This window comes from Panicum virgatum, chromosome 8K (genome assembly GCF_016808335.1).
Source record: "Panicum virgatum strain AP13 chromosome 8K, P.virgatum_v5, whole genome shotgun sequence".
In the NCBI taxonomy this organism is placed as follows: Eukaryota; Viridiplantae; Streptophyta; class Magnoliopsida; order Poales; family Poaceae; genus Panicum; species Panicum virgatum.
This window is the reverse complement of record NC_053143.1, coordinates 53532859-53544373: the sequence shown is the minus strand read 5'-3', so window position 1 is coordinate 53544373 and position 11515 is coordinate 53532859. Positions and strand designations below refer to the sequence as shown.

At 42.9% G+C, this 11515-nt stretch overlaps 1 pseudogene; it reads right to left on the bottom strand.

The window, feature by feature from the left end:
- Window positions 1–555: 555 nt before the first annotated feature.
- Window positions 556–10737, bottom strand: LOC120645237 (annotated as a pseudogene).
- Between the last annotated feature and the right edge of the window lie 778 nt (window positions 10738–11515).

Here is an 11515-nt window from a genome sequence, read left to right as displayed (position 1 = left end):
TGAGGGCATGGCATCGGAGACGTGCGAGTAAGAGTGCGAGGGCGCTCCTGTTCGCATCCGTGACCGGGCGGTAGTGCTTTTATTTGGGGATGCGCAATAACCATACTGCCCTTGGAACAATAAAATCAACAAAAATAACTATTTTGCGTAGGCGTTGGGAGGCATTGGGAAGTATTTGAAAGCATTTCCAAGCATTGTAAAAGGGATCTTTTTTCTCAGTATGGCAGGTTTAATCGGCTAATTGCATTACATTTGTATTGTACCTTGAAAGGTTTTTGGGCTGCATGTGAATATTAATAAGCCAGAAAATATCATGTATCGCACATGCGTTTTATATTGGTATGAATTTTTTTCTTGGTACCCGTAGTAACGCACAGGCACAGACCTAGTATATAGAAAAGATTAAGTCCAGCAAATAGGGCAATGGTGCGTTGCGGGCTCAACTAAGTGAAGAGGCTCGGCCTGCTAGCTAGGTTGAGACCATATTTTTTATTGCTGCCATTTTATTTTTTTCGCGACATGGCATTTAACCATTACATATATAGTACTATATAATATGCTGCACTTAGACATGGACTTGCTTCAGGAAGTACAGGGTGATGAGTTCCTTGACATCACTGCCATAGGTGACACCGTCCTTGCTGCCATGAAGGTAGAAAGTCTCAAACGACCTTCCCAAGTTCAGCGAGCATTGTGCCGCCGGCTTTATTGTGCCTTTCATCGGTATATAATCTCTGTTCATCCTCCTCCACACTTGCTCCACCATCTCGGCGACCGCTGCCATCGCCTCTTCCTCAGTCATGCTGTATTCCGTCATATAGCACACCACGGCGCTGGGCGCATCATTCTTGCACTTTCCTAGCTGCGTGCATTGGTACATGTGTTTATGAAATACATACACAGATCCATCCAGTTACTGATGAAATATCATTTCTTTTCCAATACAAGAAGGTCATAGATTCTTTTGATATTTAGGAGGTCAAAGTGGTTTTCAATATACACATTTGTCCTTTTTTTCTAATTATTTGTTATCATAAAAAATAATAACAGTGTGATATGTCGATGATTGAAGTACCTTATAAGGTGGCATCTATTTATATTAAATTCATGTTCTATGTTTGAAGCCTTAAGGAGTCTCCACATGCGGGAGAGTGTTCAAGAACAAGCGGCTTGCTTTTTTCTCCAATCTAGGCTGAATCAGCTGGTGTATGCAACTCATTGAATACAACCCAAAAATTCATCGAATATAACCTTTTAATTTTCACCATCCATTTCAATACCTTTAAAATTTACATCCCTCAATGTTTTCTATTGATACACATTCCAAATCAGTGGTTTTGAGTAATGATCGGTTACACAAGGCGTGAATTGATGAACAATATTGAAGCTACATGTTAAAGTTAAACCAAAACAATTATGTTAAAGTTATACCCATTCGCCATCCGTTATCGTTTTTACCTAAAAATGCAATAATGCGTCTTAGATTCACCACCCGATGAAATATATTGCTAGATGATTGCATCTGGTGTTACCTCTATTTTTAAATATTTGACGTCATTCATTGTTTTCAAGCTTTGACAGAAAATAATATTTATTCTGGTGTTTATCTATTTGTTACAAATGTTTATAAAAAAGATGAATATTCAAATGAAAGAGTCGGTGTCAAATATTTAAAAAAGGATGGAGTATTAGTGAAATTGCATGTAGTACCTTGTAAGCAGCAATGTCATTGATGAAACGAACAATTTCTGCAGTGGCGAGGGATATGTCAGGCGTGTTATATGCCCACTCAAATGCCTCATTGTTTACTATTTGGCTTGAGCCCATTAGTGCCGTTAAAACATCAACTGAAAGCCCGTCGCCATTACCGCCACCTCCATTATTTGTTATTTGAAGCTCAGGTAGTTTTCATTTAACCATTTAGCCTGTTGGATGGAAATTTTTTATTGCAATTGTACCTGCAGTTAGAAAACATTGTTATTAAAAGCACTGAAAGATACCAAGCATGGGACGCAAAGCTACGCAAACAAGTTGAGATAGACAAACAAAAGTTGAGAAATTTCATAGCTCCGTAAGATAACTAGGTACACCTGTCTTTTTACGTAAGCCACACGATACTTAACAGATGCTTCCAAAATATCCTCAATGTCATTGAAGGTACTCAATAATTTGATGTAGTACATGCGCAGGTATTCTGGTAGAAGAGAAACCGCGCTCTCATCCCATCTACAAATAATTATGATAAAGGAAGAAACTAATTAGTTTGACTGTTTAAATCAACCTCTAGCAAACAACTGGACCACACACAACCATTTTTACCACTTCCTTGTAATCATATTTTTATTAGATTCTTTTGTTCATACAATATGCGAGTCACAATTGAAGTTACTCTAAGTCTGTCTTGCTCATTCTTTTTAATACAAGAGATATATATCTTAAATTGATTGTACATTTATAATAAGCATATAATTGAGGTGCTGCACAAAATAGAGGGATCACAAGTAAGCTAGGAAGTGGAAGAGAAAGCTTTACAGCCTGCAACAACAACAACAACAACAACAACAACAACAACAACAACAACAACAACAACAACAACAACAAGAGGAAGAAGAAAAGGAAGAAGAAGGTTAATAATTGTACCTTTGTAATGCCTCATCCAACAATTGGGACTCCTCAAAGGTGGCACGCACATCAAATGTGTCATCCAACAGGACTAACAACGCATACAACTTGGCAAGTATGATTCTTGCAACAGAGCTTTCCTCCCTGTGGAACAGGGTGATGCTGTAGAAGTAACACTCCACGATTCGGTCCCGAGTGTAGGTTAGCTTCACATTGTCATAGAGATCCCTCCACCATCTTCACAAGAAATTGGTTAAACCATGTTGTGGGTAAAAAAAATGAAAATGAATAATGGATAAAAACAGGGCGGAAGAACTAAAATTTCAACTTACAGTGAGGGACATGAGCTCCTTGAGGTGGACACTCCTAAGAAGGTTGAAGTTCAGCATCGCTAGCTCAAGAATCATGGCGTCGTGTTCATCTTCTTTCTCGTACTCAGTGATATAATGCACGGACTCTAGTTGCCACATAAATCGAGGGAGCGGAATCTCAAGGCTGTGGGAAACCTGTTCCTCTATGGGAGACCTAAGTGTTAAGGGATCTAGGATCACACAGTGCACGATCAAGAGAGACTTCCTTTACTTTTCTTGATCTGAGTCCAAGATAAACCTAGAACTACAACAATAGCATAGAGAAAAGAGATAGAGGAGCGGGGTAGAGGACCTTCAGAGCCTGCAGTAGAGTTAGATCCGGCCATCACGGGTTCGTTGATGCAGATCCGCTCAAAGGCGGTGACGATTGGAGCAGTGTAGTCGATGCCGGAGCGATGGCGTCGCGGACGATGGCGGCGACGACGTGACAGAGCTGGCGGCGGTGAATGCGGCGTAGGTGGGGCTTCCCGCTGCTCCAGCACTCTCCCTAGATCGGCTAGGGTTTAGGATGTGGGAAAGGGTACTGGCGGCGCGACGAACTTTGTTGTGCGTGCCCCGGCCCCTTCACCCCTTTTATTCTAGCGCTGTGCAGCGGGGGCCCACCAACCATTAAGGGTTGGGCGCCCCCGATCAGGGCGCGGATTAGGGGCCTAATAGACCGTTGGGTCTATTAGGAAAGAGATCATTCCAACATTCTCCCCCTTGATCTCACTTTGTTCTTTTAACTTTATACTTTTACTTGAAACTTTTCCTTTAATTGTTCCATCACAGATTAATGAATAGAGCATGCTTTATCATCACGGTCCAAGGCCGATAGACTCAACAGCTACCACACACATCACTGTTTTTGAAACAAATTCTTTATCTTTTGGGCCCTTTTTATTCTCCAGAAATCACAGGCTTTCCCTTAAACCCATGCCGGCTATGTGTTCCATGAACACATTGGGTGGTAAGCCTTTAGTGAGCGGATCCGCAAGCATTTTCTTTGTACTTATATGCTCGAGTGTAATAGAGTGATTCTGGATTTTCTCCTTCACAACATAAAACTTTATGTCAATGTGTTTGGCAGCACCACTTGACTTATTGTTGTGAGCATAAAACACTGCTGGTTCATTGTCGCAGTACATTCTGAGTGGTCTTTGAATGCTGTCTACCACTCTTAAACCGGGTATAAATTTCTTTAACCATTCAACCTGCCCCGAGGCCTCATAACATGCCACAAATTCAGCGTACATCGTCGATGACGCAGTGACGCTTTGTTTGGAGCTTTTCCACGATATAGCTCCCCCTGCGAGTGTGAACACATAACCAGACGTGGACTTTCGGTCATCGATGTCCCCCGCAAAATCCGCATCTGAGTACCCTTCTATCTCTAGGGAATCGGATTTTCTGTATGTTAGCATGAGGCCTTTCGTGCCTTGCACATATCGTAATGCTTTCTTTACCATGATCCAGTGTGCCTGTCCTGGATTACTTTGATATCTGCCAAGTATCCCGGTAACAAAAGCTAAATCAGGGCGTGTACAAACTTGAGCATACTGTAGGCTTCCGACAGCTGAAGCATATGGAACCGCTTTCATTTGATCGATCTCATACTGGTTCCTGGGACATTGAAATTTCCCAAATCTATCGCCCTTGACTATTGGAGCAGATGAAGGCTTGCACATATGCATACTGTATTTCTTTAGAACCTTTTCTAAGTATGCCTTTTGTGACAGTCCTAATACCCCCTTCGTTCTATCTCGGTGAATTTCAATTCCCAAAACAAATGAAGTTTCACCAAGATCTTTCATATCAAAGTTTGAGGACAAGAATTTCTTTGTCTCCAGTAGCAGACTAACATCACTACTAGCAAGTAAAATGTCATCCACATATAGGATTAGGAAAATAAATTTTCCACTTCTGAACTTTGCATAAATGCAATTGTCCTCCTCATTTTCTTTAAACCCAAATTTTCTTATGGTTTCATCAAACTTTAAATACCACTGTCTAGAGGCTTGCTTTAATCCATAAATGGATTTCTTTAAGCGACACCCCATATGTTCCTTTTCTTTTATGACAAAACCTTTTGGTTGTGCCATATAAACATTTTCATACAAATCCCCGTTAAGGAATGCCGTCTTTACATCCATCTGATGTAACTCTAAATCATAATGTGCCACCAATGCCATTATAATTCTGAAGGAATCTTTACACGAAACCGGAGAAAAGGTTTCGTTATAGTCTATCCCTTCTCTTTGCGTGAAGCCTTTTGCCACGAGTCGCGCTTTGAACCTTTCTACATTCCCTTTGGAGTCATGTTTTATCTTGTAAACCCATTTACAGCCTACTGTTTTGGCTCCTTTAGGAATTTCCTCTAAGTCCCAAACACCATTGGAACTCATTGATTTCATCTCATCCTTCATAGCTTCCAGCCATTTAGATGAGTGAATACTTCTCATGGCTTCTTCATATGAAGTGGGATCACCCTCCATATGAATCTCTTCTGTATTATAAACTTCATAGTCGCTAGAAATAGCCGACCTTCTTTCTCTTTGTGACCTTCTAAGGGCCACTGTTTGTGGCACATTTTGTTCCTCAACTTCTGGCATATTTTCCATAGGGGGCTGTAGCACCTCCTCCTCATGTCCAATCGCGGGTTCAGGCGGTTCCTGGATGACAGGTTCCAAACCTTCGCTCACTGTTGGTATGGGTGAAGTTGCAACAGGTGTTGACACCGTAATAACTGGAATAGTTGGCGCAGCAACAACCGAAGAAGGTACTGACGTCACTATTTCAGGAACTTTTGGTGCAGCATCAACAGGTAGTGAGAAAAATGGCTCTTGAATCATAGGAGTAGGCACATACACCCGCTTCTCCTCAAGGTCAATTTCTCTAGGTACCATGCTCCCCCTGATCATTTCACTTTCTAGAAAGACAGCATGTCTCGTTTCTACAAACTTTGTATGTCTGTCTGGGCAGTAGAAACGAAAACCTTTCGACTTTTCAGGATAGCCTATAAAATGGCAGCTTACAGTTTTGGGATCCAGTTTTCCAATATTTGGATTAAACACTTTAGCCTCAGCTGGGCTCCCCCAGACCCGTAGGTGAGTCAGTGAGGGTTCTCTTCCTGTCCATAGCTCATACGGCGTTTTGGGCACCGATTTGCTTGGCACTCTGTTGAGAATATGGATGGCGGTTTTTAATGCCTCCATCCACAGACTCAATGGCAATGTGGAATAACTCATCATACTGCGCACCATATCCATTAGTGTACGGTTGCGCCTTTCAGCTACTCCATTTTGCTGAGGTTCCCCCGGTGTAGAGTATTGGGCAACTATACCATTTTCCTGTAAAAACCTCGCAAAAGGTCCAGGAACTTGTCCATAAGGGGTATGTCGACCATAGTACTCCCCTCCACGGTCTGATCTTACTATTTTAATTGTTTTGTCAAGCTGATTTTCAACCTCAGCTTTGAATATTTTAAATTTATCCAATGCTTCAGATCTTTCTTTAATTGGATAAATGTAACCATAGCGGGAGTAATCGTCTGTGAATGTTATGAACGAATCATAGCCATCCACACTTTTCACAGGAAACGGTCCACATATATCAGTGTGAATTATTTCTAACGTTCCTGCACTTCGTTTGGCACCCTTTTTAATTTGCTTTACAAATTTTCCTTTAATGCATTCAACGCATTGTTCAAGATCAGAGAACTCTAGCTGTGGAAGAATTTCACTTTTAACTAATCTTTCAATTCTCCCCCTCGAAATATGGCCTAAACGACAGTGCCATAATTTCGATGAAGAATCTTGAGTTCTCTTTCTTTTCTTTGTTTCTTTCTCTGACAAGGATTCATTCACATTCACATTACATACAGAATGCACTTTATCACGCATAGATAATAAATAAAGATCATTGTAAAGGACAGCATCCCCAATACAATTATTATCAAACCATAGTTCACATTTGCCATTCGCAAAATGACAACCAAAACCATCTGTGTCTAAGCGTGATACACTGATCAAGTTTCTTTGAAGCGAAGGAACAAATAAAACATCTTTTAATACAAGCATGAAACCATTAACTAGCTCGATGGAGACATCGCCAACAGCTTCAACATCTGCTTGTACTCCGTTCGCGACTTTAATGTGTCTTTCGCTTCTTTGCGTAGTCCTTGTCGAACGGAATCCCTGTAAAGAATTTGCAACATGCACAGTTGCACCAGAATCAATCCACCAAGTAGATTTAGAAAACTTTAAATACAGGGATTCATTAACAAATGAAATTACATTCTCACCATTCTTTGCCATTATCATCTTTAAATAAGCGGGACAATCTGCTTTGCGATGCCCCTTGTCAAAACAGTGGAAGCACTCATCTTGAGCTGGAGTGCGCTGTTGCTGACGCTGTTGCTGATACTTCTGTGGTATAGGGGCTTTGTCTTTAGCTTTAGAGGAAGAAGCAGCTTGGAAAGGCCTTTTCTTGTTATTATGCACAAAATTGACAGACCCACCATTCTGTTTCTTGAGTCTATCTTCCTCTTGTGCACACATTGCAATTGCCTTTTCCATGTTCCACTTCTCTGGCTGTGAGTTATAGTTTACAACGAACGTTGCAAACTCTTTTGGCAGAGAGGCGAACACCAGGTGCACCATAAACTCTTCTTTGAGATCCAAGTCCATTGGTTTGAGCTTGGAGTTCAAAGCACACATCCCCATGATATGATCTCTTATCGTACCGGCATTGCCATAGTACCTTTTTGTGATCAACTGCTCTATGATCTGTGTGGCATAAGTCTTTGAAGAACCAGTAAACTGATTCTTTATCTTTGCAAGGTATTCTGCAGCTGAATCACACTCTCCAATTGAACCCAAAATGTTAGGATCAATTGTGTTCTTTATAACAGCCAAACATTTCTTGTTGGCGTTATTCCACTTTGTCTTTTCGAGATCATAAGCCATCTTTAAGGGAGCATAGTCCCTTTGCTTTTTCTGCCACTCAGCATCAGTGTCAGATTCCCCTCTCACTGGAGCCGGTGGCTCAGTGGGCTTTGGAGTGGTGATTATCTCATCCACTTCTCCACAGACGAAAGCAAGATCAACCTTCTTGATCCATTCGCCATAGTTGTCTCCTTTTAGAGTCGGGATGTGACTGATGAATCCCATCAAGTTCATCCCCGCTGAAAATTTCAAAAAATAGTGAGAACATAATAACAATAATTGCATGTAAAATTCCAACGTTGGTCAAAATAGAACATACAACTGTTTATGCAATTAAATCTATATCACCGTTGGGCAGAAATAGAAATAAATGCACAAAAACTATGAAATTACAGTATTGTAATTAACAACGTTGGTCAGAAAATTATCAATACCATAATCCTTAAAATTTCACTTTTAACTATGCTCTTAAACTTTAATTGTCTCGTTGGTTCGAATTAAAGTATAAAAGCAGCTATATAATCTTAGCAGCGGAAACATGTAAGAATTTCTATTTCCAGAAGCAAAACAATAAACTTTTATCTCTAAACAATAAAACACGTTGGTGCGAAATTGAATAGAGATCAAACTATAATCAAAATACTATGAAAAGGCTTCTGAAAAATCAAAAAACAATTGAATCTGTCACTGTTTAAACGGCCCAGACCAGAAATTGGCCCGATGTCCACACTGTGCGCGGCCCAGCAGGCGCCCGGCCTGCCTGCACGGGCGCGGCGCCCCGCGCCCAGGCCGCAGCGTGGGCCTGGGCCGCCTAATCGGCCTGCGCGAGGCACCCTCCTGGGCCTAAACCGGCCTGCTCGCTCGCGAGCGCTGTGAGCCGTCGGATCGAATCCGACGGCCCTCCGCCCTTCACGGCGGATCAAAAACCGGCGAGCGCCGGCTGCCCCTGAACCCTAGTTTCATTCGCTCCCTCCCCGTCTTCTCTCTCCACGAAAAAACACGGCAGCCACGAGGTGAACGCCGGGGAAGGTTGCTGCGACGCCGCTGCCGGCCCTCTCGCCGGCGCGCGTGCTCCCCCGTGTGGGAGCACGCCGCCGTCGAGCGGCTCGGTGGTGGTGCCCTGTCCGAGCCCGCGCGTGGAGAAGGTGTCCCGAGTCCACGAGCGGCGGCTCCGATCTGTGTGCCGGCGAGCCAGCCCTCTGTTGGGCTCCCACGCGGCCGGTGGCCGGCGGTGGAGCTTGTGATTAAACCCAGGTAAAGCCCCGCCCCCTTTTTCCTCTTAGGGTTAGGGTTAGGGTTAGGGTTAGGGTTTCGACTTTTCTTTTCTTTTTCGATTTGGATCGATTTGCTTTTTTCTGTGTCTTGATTCTTTGATTCGTGACCGAATCTACACTTCCCATCTCGATCTACACTTAGTGTAGGCGTCTGATACCAATGTTAAGGGATCTAGGATCACACAGTGCACGATCAAGAGAGACTTCCTTTACTTTTCTTGATCTGAGTCCAAGATAAACCTAGAACTACAACAATAGCATAGAGAAAAGAGATAGAGGAGCGGGGTAGAGGACCTTCAGAGCCTGCAGTAGAGTTAGATCCGGCCATCACGGGTTCGTTGATGCAGATCCGCTCAAAGGCGGCGACGATTGGAGCAGTGTAGTTGATGCCGGAGCGATGGCGTCGCGGACGATGGCGGCGACGACGTGACAGAGCTGGCGGCGGTGAATGCGGCGTAGGTGGGGCTTCCCGCTGCTCCAGCACTCTCCCTAGATCGGCTAGGGTTTAGGATGTGGGAAAGGGTACTGGCGGCGCGACGAACTTCGTTGTGCGTGCCCCGGCCCCTTCACCCCTTTTATTCTAGCGCTGTGCAGCGGGGGCCCACCAACCATTAAGGGTTGGGCGCCCCCGATCAGGGCGCGGATTAGGGGCCTAATAGACCGTTGGGTCTATTAGGAAAGAGATCATTCCAACACTAAGTTTTTGCCTTTTGCAGCCTCAAGGTGGCGCCTGGTGAAGGTGATAGCATCATCTAGGACCATCTCACCAGGGACCGCCATGTGAGCAGCATTGTACAAGCTAAGCAGGCCCCTTGTGTCATTGCTTAAATTTATGTCGAAACTACCGGTGTCATCTCTGAATTTGTCAAATACATCTACATGATGCATATATTCTTCAATTAAAGCTCCTATACCAGTGACCTTTTCTATAACTTCTATTGTATAATAGTATAGACACATTCAAATGTTATAAGAAGACTATATGATGATAAACACTTTCTAGAGAATGTATATAGGGTGGCAATAGGAAAAGAAGGAGAAACGTGTATTTACCTGCAGATACCCAAAATCCATGTTGCCTTAGGAGACGAAACTGGAGGGCAACCACATGCAAGTCATTGGAGTTGGCAAACTCCAACTCGTTATCATGGACACAATATAAGGCCTCGTCGATGTCCTTGATGAAATGGTTATCTATGCCAAGGCGTTGAAGCGTGTCCACCAACTTCACCGTGTCAGCCATGCTCATGGCCTTTTCATCCTCAAACATCCGGCATACTTCCCCCTTAAGTTGATCCCTCCTCTCTCGCATCCACTCCTCCGACCTCTGCTTGTGGACTCACATATATACTTATATAATAAATTATTTAAAAAGATAAAAAAATAGCATGCTGGCAGCTAATAAAATTATAAATGCATGCCTGTAAGGGAGCAGAAGTATAGGTCGCAAAGAAGTCGCCCCACAAACTAGGTTCGAAGGCACTGATGGCCTCCTTGTTAGCAACAGTATCCTTGATTGCAGCCATATGAGCTGTGTGCACTGACTTGGTGCAATGCTTAACCAACTACTCTGTGTGCCCCTGTATTGATCTCCATTTATAGGGCCTGCTGCTGGTTAACCGAGTAAGCTAGCTCGTAATGGAGCACGTCTTAAATGCCTGAAAGTGTTTTAAAATACACAGAAAAGGAGTGGTTAAGGCGTTGTCTTGTAACAGCATCAGTTTAAGGTACCATTTTGTTAGTGGAATAAGTACTACTTTTCACCTCAACTTTTTTTGTTTTGTCTAGTAGTACTGATCCTCAACTTTAATACCGTTTGATTTTGGCCCCAAGTCTGTTAGTGGTTTTAAAATTAAAGTGGCATTGTAGTGCTTTTGCTATAAGGGTTGGTTTGGATTCGTTACAGCTAACAGTTAGCTGGCTAATGGCTAATGGTTAGTTAGGAGCTGTTCGGACTCTACCTGCAAAAAAAAAAGAAATCACGCAGTTGAGTCATCCTAGAACCAAGATACTTTTGTTGCAAAGTCTAGAAGCCATTTTCATGTCTCCACAGCAACACTAGATCTGTTTTCTAAAATCCGTCAACTACCTCCGTTCGCAAATAAATGGCCCTTAGGACAATTAACTAGCTAGTTGAGGTCATATATGCGAGAACGGAGGGAGTACTAAAAGTTCCCTGTCCTAGAAATAATTTGGGCTAACTTAGGCTGCACTATGAAATTCTACTTGCAGTCCTAGATTGTTAAAATGGCTCAAATGTCATACATAGGAGATCTGCATGTTCCCTCATCGAGATTATTCTAGCTGCAAAGAAGGCACACAG